Here is a 13,406-nt window from a genome sequence, read left to right as displayed (position 1 = left end):
ATACGAATATATTAATGATATTTCACTAACAAGATCTAGTGTGTGGCATATGCTCAACCGTTTTTATTGTTTATTTATTAGCCACGTATTGAGGACAATCTTCATTACCATTTCTTAGTCCACTATGGCACTCCAGATCTGTTACGTCGTGACGCAACATTTGTCTCATATAAAAGCTGTGCAATCAGTATTTACGAAATAGTAGTCCATAAATTAGTAGTTTGTACGAAGAAACAACATGGAATTCTTAAAATTGGATTTAGACGTTTAATTAAAACGTTATTGAAAATTTATGTATATGTGTAAGATGTTGATGTATATAATGATATGTGTTAATGACAAATCGTTTGTGTGTAAGTGTCATGCTATTTACAATATGACTAATTGTATTTTGTAACGTATATATTAGCTACTATCGATTTTTTGGTATATCGGAATACAGATTTATGATCCGGACTCTTACTAACTTTTTCTTAATAAATCGTGAAACAAATCAATTGAAATATATATGTTTAGGGGAGACCGGGGATAGTTGATACATGGGGCATGTTATTACACTTAAAATTGGTGCAAAACAATAAACGATAATATTACATAAAAAAATATAGTATTTCCGTAAAAACATTGTTGTTATGCTGCAATAAATTTTTTCAGAATAAAAAATAGAATAAAAAAATATTAATATCGTTATCAACAATATTTATATACATATAGAAATAATTTTTTTATTCAATACCAATAATTATTTCTGATCAAGATTTTCTAGATGTATACATACGATCGTTCATAAGTATATAATATTATTATTAAAATATCATATTATTTTATTGTTTTTTTTATTGTTATATTGTAATAAAAATTACCTAAACATTTTTATGTGTATAATAAAAAATGTAAAATGCATTATCGCACTGAATATTAAGGGTATCGGAAATATAATGTTGATTTAGTGCGTTATCGCATCCTATATCGCATGATATGTATGAGTGTAGGCATAACATTTCAATTGATTTGTTTTATTGTTTATTAACAAAAAGTTAATTAAGCGTGTTACGACATGCCAAGAAATTGGTAAGTATATAATACGTGTACATATTATTACGAAAAGAATCTTGTTTTCAAGAAGAAATATTGTTTTCTATCAATTGTATAACATATTGCATGTCATTTGAAATATAAAGTTTGCACTGTTTATCGTTACATATTACCGACACGATTTAAAATTACGACAATTCTGGCTCCTGATCTTAATTGTCGTCAATCATTACCAATTACGGAGTGATTGCGCCGCTTCTTTAGTTGTAATTTATAACCCATTTTGGGATGACATTTATAGTTTCTGTCGTTAATATGTATGATAATATTAACAACGATAAAAAATAATTATTATTAATAATTAATCGTGCAATTATACGCATATAATTATGTATTTCAGATTGTTTATACACACTATAGTTTATATAAATCTTTTCGTTAATTCAGAATTAACTTTGGTTGTATGACTATAAACTGTTTAAAATTATATTTTAAATAAAAGTTAACCTTTACTTTAAATTAATTTTTTAATTAAAGTTCTCTTTTAATAAAGTCTAATAAAGAACTTATAAAAGTTGAATAATATTAATATAAAACTCAGGTAAATAAGCGAATAAGACGTTTTGAGTACACGTCCATGTTGTATGCGTGGATCCGGTGTCTTTTTTTCACCGCCTATGCATAATTACAGAAATATTCAACTTTTAATAATAATAAAAAGAGCTCTCAATAAACAATATTAATATAAAACTTAGGCAAATAAGAGCTAGAACACAGTTATTATTTGTGTGTGATTATACAAAATTATTTTCTTCTTTAATTTATATAAGTCAAGAACAAAAAATCAACATTTCGGTTGTTATTTAATATCATCTCTTCAGGATAAAATATTCTTAAAATCCGCAATCAATATAAAAATGTGTATCTAATAAAGCCGAAGAATGCGAGGACGGTTCGGTTTTATTAGATACACATTTTTATACTAATTGCGGATTTTAAGAGTATTTTATTCTGAGGATGGTTGCAAATAACAACCGAAACGTTGATTTTTTGTTCTTGACTTATATAAATTAAAGAAGAAAATAATTTTGTATAATCACACACAAATAATAACTGTGTTCTAGCTCTTATTTGCCTAAGTTTTATATTAAGAGTGCGTTCCGTTTCTCGCATGATGCGCATAATGCGTCGTTTATCCTTGTTGCTCACCAAATGTTAAACAAGGACAATGGATGCATCATGCGCATCATGCGCATTACGGAACGCACCTTAATATTGTTTATTGAGAGCTCTTTTTATTATTATTAAAAGTTGAATATTTCTGTAATTATGCATAGGCGGTGAAATAAAGACACCGGATCCACGCATACAACATGGACGTGTACTCAAAACGTCCTATTCGCTTGTAGATAATTGCACTATTAATTCAAAAGATAATACAATGAGAGAAAACGAAATAGTTGTGGCAACTATAAATTTCACAATTTTTGCAATTTAAGTATCTGTAACTAGTTTACAAAGTAATAGCAACTAAAGTAGTACTAAATACTGTAAAAAATATAGTCACGGTAACAATATTGTAGGTACTATTAATTGATAGTGAAATAGTGACTCAACTACATTGAGTAGTTACTTGGAATTCATCTAAATAGATATATTATAACAATTACATTTTTCTAGTTTAGACAAAAAATTTTTTTTAATAAAGGACTCTATATCATAATAACTAATTAATTATTGTTGAGGTATATAACTTTAAGCCCTCTAAAGAATACATTCAAAACCTTTTCTCTAAAGTTGCTCAGCCCGTGCAGTACGCGGCATTGTTACCAAAGGGATGTAGAAGAGTTCAGTTTTTCCTAAGAAAAGAAAACCATTCAAATTACAATAAAAAGAGCAGCATTGGGCTTGAACTTAGAAAACAAAAATAAATAAAAAATGCATACAAAAATTTATAACTATGCATTGTAAAGTTTTAATAAGAATAATAAGTAAATTAAGTGAACTAAGAAAATATAATAATATTAATCATTTGTAATTGATTAATATTACTAAATTTATTACTAAATTAATTTCTTAGTTCACTTAATTTAGTATTCTTATTATAATTTTATAATATCATAATTATATTTGAGGCGCTATTTACTACATACTATTACTTATTTTACTGATATAATTTTTTTTCTAATTGTAAGTATAGTAGTATCTTATGCAAATTATCCGTCTGACTCGATTGCATCAGTTTATTGCTCAATTAATTTGTTTATTTTGTTATGGCCAGTAAAGTAAACTGCAGAATATCGTGGTCGTGATGTGATATTTCGTGAATAAGCAAATGTTTCCTATACTACCAAAATATAGTTATTAATTTTAGTAGTTTATGTTGTAATTTTGTATTGTTACTTTGTAACATTATACGGCTAGATGTACTAAGAGTGTACACTCATCAATTGTAACTTTTTAAATGTATTGTTGTTATTCCAGATCATGGATTCTAATTTATCTGGTAAATACCGTTAAAATAAGTAAACATGTAGATAAGTGCATTTGTTTGGAAAATAGTCCTTTGTGTATTCTTTTATATCAATAAACATGTCAATATGTTAATAAACTTATAATCGTATAAAAATAACATTGGCTGACTTAGGTTCCACTTTTATATTTTTTTACGAAAAAGAGGAGAACAAATATTTATAAGTCATTAGGCGCATATACGTACACCCAGTATGCGCAGAATGCTACTTTTCTTTTAATCTTTACAGTACTTATATAATTATTTAAAGTGCTTCATATTTTTTATTAACATTCAGAAATATTCCTTTTTTTTAATGTGATCATTAAATTTTAATTTTTGACTCATTATCAGCAACAAATTATAAAAAATTGCAAAGCTTAGTAAGGACATATATAGGACATATATATTTGATCACCTTATGATAGTTTTATCCATGTTCTCGCAAATCTGTCATGACCTTCTTCGATCACTTTAGTGATTTCTTGTTTCTTATCCTGTTTATAATAATTGTGTAATAGAGAAAAGATTATAAATTATAAATTACATGCTCAGTTTATTTTAAAATACATTATTATTCTTTAAAGGAGTTCTTTTAAAAGAATGACATCTTTTTGGTCATGACCATATAAATCTCTAACATATATGCATATATAATATTTGGAAGGTACCATCATTTTCTGACTCATTTGAAATAAAACATTTAAAGCTGTACTGAGATTCAGCCTTAGGGTTCGTACACAAAGAGTCTATGAAAAGAAATCACGTAGAAGAATTTTAGACATGCGAATGGGCAATCGATGCTGGTATGAATGAATCATGAACATATTTGACGTCGACCTTAACCTTTTATATTTCAATAAAACACTAAAGTCAATTTCTGTAAAACTATTATTGCAATGTTATACCGCGATATTGAAGTCTATATGTATATTTGATACATTTTTTACATACTTTCTACATACTCGTAAATACTACATATAATAATTGTAATATCTTTTATTTTTTAAACAACTATACAATTTTTTCATTACATTTTATTTATTTATCAATTAAAATTATAATTTATGTTAATATTATTGTATTATTATAATTAAATAATATAATGCCTGTATTCAATAATGAAAGCGAATCATAATATTTCTGTGTGAATTGATATATGTATCTGATTCTGCAAATTACATGCTGAAATTTTTTTTGGTCTTAAAATGATGCATTATCATGAGCAAAACTAGAATAGATAGTAATATCATTTATTAAATTGATAAGCAATTTCATAAAAATAAAAAATATATATAATATTAATATCTAACAGAAATAACAGAGTTAATAAAAATCTTAAATCTACAAATAAGTTTATTGCAAAAACTTTTTATGTAATGTATCCAATAAACATTGAAAATTTATACAACGTACGAAAAATGTATGCAACTTGATGAGAAAAACTTATAAAGATTTTTAGCAGTTATTAGAGGAAAGTCACCGATACCGTCAAACTACTTTGTTTTTAGACAATATTTCTTAAACGAAAGATAAAAATAAAACTTTAAAAACATAAATACAAATTAAAAAGTATCTTCTATTAGATAATATAAACAGTTTTTATAATACTGTTTGCAATTTTGCAATAATTAATTTTTTTGTAAGATAAGCAAAAATGAGTGTCTGACAAAATGTGCTTCAAAACTGACACAGTAGGAGTAGTAATGTATGCATTATTATTCTTTTTCTTTTACAGGAATTATCTGTATAAAGTATTTACAAATGAATGTATATAAGATTTTCCAGAATCTTTTCACTTTGTTTTAAGACATTTTTATTGAATTATATGCATATTTACTTTATACCGTTCTGCAAGATGCAAATATGTAACGCGATAATTTTTCAAGAGTTTTTCCATATATGTACAATTGTCTAGAGCTACAATAGAGTTATTTGACACTATAATCCGAGCAGAAATTTGTTAGGGCATGCCTGATGTATGATCAGGCCCTTATCAGGAAGTAGTAAGATATGCCTTAGTCGAGAATTCTCCACTTGGGCCTGTTCAGGAAGTAGTAAGGTATGCCCTGGTAGGGAATTTTCCACTCGAGCCTAATTCATAAAGCAGTAGGGTATGCCCTGGTAGAGAATTCTCCACATAGGCCTGATCAGGAAACGGTAGAGTATATATGTCCTATATATGACAGATTTCCTAACTAATATAGTCGTTAACTTTAAGTTAAGTTTAATATCTAACAGAGTTAAAATATGAAGAAAATTAATATTCGATAGTATAATAGTAAGTGACTGGATATTCAATTAAACTGCACAAATTTCTATTAGGATTATATTGACCAGGTATGTTACAACTATACATTCATTAACATTCAATGTTCGTAGATCATCGAAATAGCAGTTTCTGTACGATTGCAGAGGTCAAGCGATGCGATGTGTGGTACAACTTTTGGATGGGTGACCGTTTCGAGATACCATAAAATTAATTTCTACGTACAGGGGAAAATGTTTTTTTTTTAATTATAATTTTGTCGTGTGTATTCTGGAATATGATGCTAATCAATAATACTAGTTTCAATAATAAAACTGGATTTATTAATTTTTTTCGGGATTATAATGTTTTTAGGCGCAATAAGGGACCTGACAAATTCCTGATAAGGTCCTAATAAGGAAAATCCTAATCAGGCAATCTTAATTCTCGACATTACATTTACGATCAGGGCCGGACTGGGTGTCGAGATGAACGCCTAATCAGGCATTAGGGCATCCTAATAAGGACCCGATCAGCGCCCTTCAAAAATTTCTGTTCGGGAAAGTAACATCATAAAGATTAAGTTAGCTCATGTTCTATTTTACAGACAGGTGTGGCGGTTTACGCTGCACCCCAATTTTAAACTTAAAATCGTATTATAAAAAAAACTGGGAAAAGAATAATATAAATAAAACTAATTTAGAAAACTACAAGCGTTTAAACAGTCACTATTATTTAAACTACTCAATTTGCAAAAGAAGATTGTAAGAATTTTATTTTCGCATTCGTAGAATTCGTTTTTAGCTGATTTGGTATAGAAACAAACCACAAATATACGAATTATAAGTTTGTACCTCTTTAATTAGCTAAATAGATCATGATTTTATTAGTAAAGTTATATTAATGAAGTTAGTATTAATAAAGTGCAATAGTTAATTTCTAAGAAATAAGAAGGAGATGTCGCTTTAAGAGACTTATGTCGGTATCGGCGACTTTCCTTTACTATTTATTTTCCACGCGAGATCTCGTGTGAAGAAAGCTTTAAGAATGCATGCGTACAGGAAGCTATAACAGTTGTAATCGATAACCCATGTTTTATCATATTTGTCCTAATAGTTATTGATTTGCTTGTATTTCTGTTAGCGATCGATTAAGAAAAAAAGTACGGATTCTTATCATTAAGCGATTAGGTATATCTTAAATAATGTTTGTTAGTCTGCATCCTTAGCCATTATTATATTAGCAAAAATTTAATTAGAAAAAATACTGTTATACTATCCGTAAGGACATTATGATTTTTTCAGAAATGAGGAGTGGACAAAACAGTATTGTATTTCTTTTATCATTGATACAATAATTTTAACTTAAGGTTTTCTATTTAAATAATTTGTTTTTATTTTTTCATTTTTTCATGGAAAAAGATTTTATGACCATATATTATGTATACATTATGTATAGTAATACATATTATCAGGAAATGGAAAGTTACTTTTTAAAAGTAACAATTGTTATAGTTACTCGTTATCAAATAAAAAAAGTAACAAGTTACAGTTACTAGTTATCGATTTTTAAAAGTAACTGGTTATAGTTACCGTTACTTGAGAAAATAACTTTTCATTACTTTTCCGTTATTTTTTTAAAATCGACGACCACCAATCACAGCAGAGGGCTTTCTAGTCTTAAGCACTATTAAGGCTTGTTCAATCGTACCGTATCCAATTGTGTGCAAAGTAACAATAAAAGAAACTGTAAAATTCGTTACCGTTACCAAAAAAATGTAACTTCGTTACCGTTACAGTTACCAAAGGAAAAAAGTAACGCAGTTACTAGCAAAGTTATCAAAAAAGTAACTTGTAACTATAACTTCGTTACAAATAACGAGTTATTTCCATTCCTTGCATATTATGTATAGTCGATACATATTATGTGTAGTCAACACATATAGTGTCTTCTAATAATGTATCTATTGTTATTATTGATAATTAATGATTTCTGATAAAATATATTAAAAATAGATAACTCTTATCTAACTCTTAATTTATTTTTGATGATCCTCTTTCGTTTTCTTTAGAAACGATAAATAGTTCAGTCTATAAGTATCCCTTTTTTACAATCCGAATATAGTTTCTCAGAAAATTGGAATTTACAGTATATACTTACGAAAATGATACATAAATACTTTCAAACTTTCTCTTTTTCTCTCTCTTTCTGTCTGTCTGTGTGTTTAAAAGAAATGTTCGCGATAAAATACATTTATATAACGACAAAAGGGAATGAAATCGAGATAGGGAGACATGATTAATTGTGAGGTTAGCCTTGCAAAGTATCTCCGCATCGGTGTACATATGTGATGCCGAAAATAAGTTCGTGTAAAAGAGAAGAGACTGGGCAGACAGGGCCGTTGAAAAGTTTATGTAGCATTTTATATAAAGATGTTTCTAAAGATTTGGTATGTTGACATGATGGTAACATGTGTTCTTTTTTATAAGTTAATTATAATTTTTGATTGCGAATACATATTGTAATAAATGCTCCGCTTGATATAGAAAATGCAGATGTTAAACTCACTGTCACTACAATCTATGATAGTATATATATATGCCGTGTTACCTAGATTGTTAGAGGATTTTGCCCCATTTACCTTATTATTTCTGGAAACAGCAGCTGTCTACGAGAAAAATAATAGAAGCTTACGCTTATCTCTCTCTCTTTTTACATGCGCTACGTTAATTCTGTGCGAAGAAATATGCATGTGTACGCTTCAGTATTATATGGAGTACTATTAGATATATGCGTTTAACGGCATGAGCATTTGAGTATGTGAACGTGATCTTAGAGATTATGGCAACAATTATAATAAACGCAAGTGCGCATATTTATTCTGTTGATATTATATCTCTTCTATAGTAAATAGTATCAACAGAATAAGTATGCGTAATAAGTACCGACATCTTAAATACTACATATCAATACTCGCTAAAATACTCTAAAAATTGTTAGTAGCCTTCTAAATTTCTTAAGATTTCTTGCATAGTAAGTAGGTGATCAACTGCATTTACGTATTTTTAAATCAAAATTAAGAATAGGAAAATTGTTAAAGAATGTTATTTTTAATTAATTCTAAATTTCTGTTTGATAGTTCTTCAATGGAATTTAATAATAAATAATACATTAATTTTTATCAAAAGAAATTTTATAATGTAATAAATTACGAAATTTTTTATTGTAATTTCTTCAAATTATTTTATTTCGCAAGAAGTTAAGAAAAAATCGGAAGCAACTGTTGCATATTGTACACGCATCAATCGGATAACAATGGTTTAGTTTCTAATGCCAAATATCATATAGTAATAAGCATAAGTTTATACATGTAGAACTTAAGTACATAGTCACTGACATTTTCAAGTGTCAAGCGGGCCTTCTCACAATACTATTTATTCAAATATATGAGCCGTTTATTTTGAAAGTGATCTAAGTCCATTAAAAGAAAAAATGTTGTTTATGACAGCTAACTTCAAGTTGTACACGCTACTACAAAGGCCAACAACAAAACATTGAAAAATGGACTTAGGCCACTTTCAAAATAAACGGCTCATATATAAGACCGTAAGCAACAGAAAGGCAAAAAACACAAGACTAAAATTTTTGTTTCGATTGCTCAGCATGACAATTATTACCATATTATATTTAACTTCATTAACAATTCAGATTCATTGACAGTTTTCTCTCGTTTATTTCAGTCGCTCCGTTCGATGTAATTATATTACATCCATATATCCGGTTGCATCAATTATAAAATGTTAATTTTTGAATTAGTTTATTTTTGGATATATACATACTATTATTATTTATATATAAATAGATTAATATATTTATGACTCATTATTATAATAAATAGCTTAGAGCAATATTGAACGACATGTAGGGAAAAATTTTGTGATATAGATTTGAAAAAGTTTTATTTATAAATAAAGAAAATATTTAAATGATTACGCTGAAAGAAATTTCTTGTAGAAGATATCTCTTTTATCACAATCATTTAAATATCTACTTAATTTTTGACAATACAAAAAATGTTTCTAAAAAAATAATTGTTTTGAAATATCGTATATGATAAAAATTATTTAAAAATAATAATTTGAAATTACAATTATCAAATTATTATTTTTTATATCTTCTTAGAACGCGATATAACTCTTTTTCTACATAAAGCGAGATTTTTCTCACTATAGTAAAATTATTAGATAAAAATTAATGTTAAAAAAGATTTCCCCTTTGTATTATACTCTAGAGTTGATAACATCAATTAACTTTTATAAGCGGTATTTAATTTTATGCTTCGGCAACATCTTGTCAACGAAGTAAACATTGTTTTGAACGACGATGAGGAAGGAATAGGAATCGTAGAGCTCTTACCAGATCTTTTGCAGGCCGCGAAATATGGTCGCGCCGGTCGGAACGCGTCGATCAATAGGAAGCGGAAGGGCACATGTCCCAGTGGTTTCTTATGTTACGGCGTTTATAAAATCAACATTGAGCATCTTCGATGGGTATTGTGCAACGACGTTGCGCGTCCTTAGCGAGATGAATGACTGGTGGAAATTTTGGAGCAAGGTATCGTTAACGTATAAATTTGACACGGCAAACTGCTGTTGTACTCGAGATTTACGTGATCAAGCAATGCTGATATTAACGATCTAATGGGATTGTGATGACAATTACGCGACGGTGATGATGGTGACAATGTCGGCGACAGCGGCGATGGCGTCGAAACGGAAACGGGACACGCGACGCAAAAGCCGAGAAAACTGACTTGCCATCGGATAGATCGTCGACCCGACGCAGTGGCTCTGGTTACGCGACGACGCACTGCGCCGACGTCAAAACGACGTCCACGACGACATCGTCATCATCGTCAAGGCGACGGCGCACGCCGGAGTCTTCTCTCGTGTGTTTGTACTTATCAAATCGATTTCTCGAATCGAACAGACGTGACGAGATGTAAATATATATAGATGCAGATTAGAATATACAACAGGTATGTGAAAAGAATGGTTCGTTTTATAATGCTAGTATTTCGATTAATTTTATATAGTATAATCATCTACGTGTAAAACTCTTACTTTTAAAGTGGAAAATATAAAGATGTTGTCTAAATTAATTAGATAGCGGATATATATAAAAAAATATAGTAAATTTTATATATTTTATATATTATATAAATAATTTAGTTAAACAAATTGTTAACATGTTTTCTTTAAAAAATGGGACATTATTTGTAAAGACTCGATATAGAAATTCTATAATATGTTAGTGTGTAGTATTCATTAGTGGATGCCAAAACAAATTTTATACATATATATTTAATGTTCAATTTTGAATTATACAATATGTATGATTTCATAATCTAGCTATTTATTATGAAAATTGTAAGAAACAATAAAAAGTAAACAACGAAACAGCAAATAACAATAATATTAATTTAAATAAGCTTTGTTTTTTTATATTCATAGTACAAATAATCTTCAACCAATAGTTGAGAAATTGTATAAAATTATATAGATTACACTAGTTTACAAAAAAAATTTTTTTTTATTACTTTGGACTATGTGTCTTTTACAGATTTTTAAATGCTGAAAACGATACCGCAAACGAAAAAATTCTAGCACGTCAGATTTCCAAGATAATTGAGGTTTAATACTTAAAAGATGGCTTTTTTTCGATATTTGACATTTTATAATAAAGATGATTAACGTTATCTTAAAATTTTCATCAGGAGTCATGAATGTATTGTTCATCCTTTATAAAATGCATTTTTTTATATTTGAATACCTTACTTTTTAGCTATATTATGAACGATTAAAGATAAGAGCTATTTCAAATATGAGGATCGCGGCAACGTCATATGCGCATGCGGCAATGCTAAAATCACTTTAAAACAACAACGCGCATATACATACACATGGAAAGAGAGTGAGAGGGAGGGGGAGAAGAGAGAAAGAGGAAGGGAGAAAGAAGGGAGAGAATGAGAGTTGTTTTATGAAAGATATGTAGTTGCATATTACTAATTGCATTTTTTTTTTAAGCAACGATGTATTTTCATTACACCAGTAGATTAGCCTTATAATTCTGTGTATAAAGTATTAAGGTACAGTTATCAAAATGTGACCCTAAGAAATTAATCCGCATACACATATGACGCTGCCAGAGTCACCATATTCAAAATAGCTCCTATCTTCAATCGTTTATAACATGGCTAAAACTAAAAAGTAAGGTATTGAAAAAAAAATGCATTTTATAGGGGATGTACAATACATTCGTGACTTCTGATCGAAATTTCAAGATAACGTTAACCTTCTTTATTAAAAAATGTCAAATATCGCAAAAGAAGCTATATTTTAAATATTAAACCTCAATTGTCTTAGAAATCCGACGTGCTAGAATTTTTTAGCTTGCGGCATTGTTTTCAGCAAAATCTATAAAAGCACGTAATTCGGTCCAAAATAATTTTTTGCTGTAAACTAGTGTTATCAATACTAATACTGTCTTTATGTTAAGATCTTTTACAATTAATCTCCAATGTGTCATTAAAGTATTTATATATAATAGCGCTGAGACACTACCGTGTCTTTAATAGATAAATATTCTATCGTTATAATAGATATATTTTTTTTTATGTATACTTAAGAATATTTCCTTTTTTTTTGTTGACATTCTGCTAACTCTGTTTACGATAAATTTGGAATATATTATGAAAGTTACATTTCATCGAATCTGTGCGGATATTATCAGTATGCAATAACTGGCATCATTTTGAATCTGAGATGGAGCACATTAATCTAAGCCTATATTACTTGGAGCAAGTCATGTAATGTCTCTAGGTCAGGAGGGCGCGGGTCACATTCCTTACATAAATACTGCAAATTCTTTTTTATCAAATATTTCTAAATATACTGTATTATGTGTGATCATGTTAATCTATGATGACACATTATTTTAACAATCGTAATTAAATTTATAGACTATAAGAACGTTGCTTGTAAAAACTTTTAATGAAATAAACTACTAATGAAATAATTTGTATCTTATCATAATCTTTGCTAAATATAAATCATATAAATTATAACATGTAATAAGAATAACTCCATACAGCATAGACTTCCGAGAGATGTTCTAAAGACATCCAGATGACGCCTCTATATATGTCCTCTAAATGTTCTCTGGATATCCCTCGAATAAAATATGCTATGGGATGTTACTATATAATGTATTTTGATTATTGTTCATTGTATAATAAATAATTATGCTTAATTATATGTATACGTACCTATTATTTGAATTTGTTGTTATTACTTGATTATCAGTAGGCATTAAAAAAAGGTTCTGTATTACCTTTGCTAAAGCAACAGAACATCAATAAAACGTATGAAATATAAATAGAAACATTTGGTATATTCTCTTAATTTGAAACAGTGAAAATTCCACTGATTTCATCAGTGACCCAAAATTTCACTGCGCAATCAGTAGATTACGATCAATTCACTGATGAAAGTGAGACCCCCACGAATCCCGCGATGCTAGGTTAAAAATGGCGGTATAAGTGATAACCAT

The 13,406-nt window shown here is 28.5% G+C and overlaps 1 protein-coding gene across 1 annotated transcript in view; it reads right to left on the bottom strand.

Moving 5' to 3' along the window:
- The window catches only part of DAAM (disheveled-associated activator of morphogenesis-like protein), a 103,727-nt gene extending 93,029 nt beyond the window's left edge, over positions 1 to 10,698 (bottom strand). Inside the window, exons 1-2 of the mRNA XM_018514566.1 lie at positions 10,518 to 10,698; positions 10,212 to 10,387 (exon numbers count right to left, since the gene is read on the bottom strand). The gene's annotated coding sequence lies outside the window, so the exon portion shown is untranslated. The remainder of the gene's footprint in view (positions 1 to 10,211; positions 10,388 to 10,517) is intronic.
- Between the last annotated feature and the right edge of the window lie 2,708 nt (positions 10,699 to 13,406).

The sequence above is a fragment of the Trachymyrmex cornetzi genome, unplaced genomic scaffold (assembly GCF_001594075.2).
Source record: "Trachymyrmex cornetzi isolate Tcor2-1 unplaced genomic scaffold, Tcor1.1 scaffold511, whole genome shotgun sequence".
Lineage (NCBI taxonomy): Eukaryota > Metazoa > Arthropoda > Insecta > Hymenoptera > Formicidae > Trachymyrmex > Trachymyrmex cornetzi.
This window is presented reverse-complemented; position numbering and strand designations above follow the sequence as displayed.